Here is a 346-nt window from a genome sequence, read left to right on the forward strand (position 1 = left end):
ATTGGTACTTCAACAGTAGTTGCAGTAGTCTGTTTTCCTGTATTATCCCAGCCTGGTATATGACCAAACAGCCTTACAAAGGCCTCTTACCTAACCTCTGCAGGCTACTAAAACATATATAGGCCTTTTAGAGTCCAGGTGGGACTGTAGCCTCATTGCTTTCAGCCATAAGACTTTCAAGTCTGTCAATTCTCTGCTGTACCCGCTGTATGATGTGAGGACAGTTTCTCTCTGAGTTTAATAAAGAGGCTGGAATAAAAAGCCTTGAAACGACCTCATAATTGAAAAAAAATACAGATCAGTGTATCATCCTCCAGTGGAAAGGTGCTGTGTGTGTGTGTGTGTG

This window comes from Morone saxatilis, unplaced genomic scaffold (genome assembly GCF_004916995.1).
Source record: "Morone saxatilis isolate NCDOM2014 unplaced genomic scaffold, NCSU_SB_2.0 Contig22, whole genome shotgun sequence".
Lineage (NCBI taxonomy): Eukaryota > Metazoa > Chordata > Actinopteri > Moronidae > Morone > Morone saxatilis.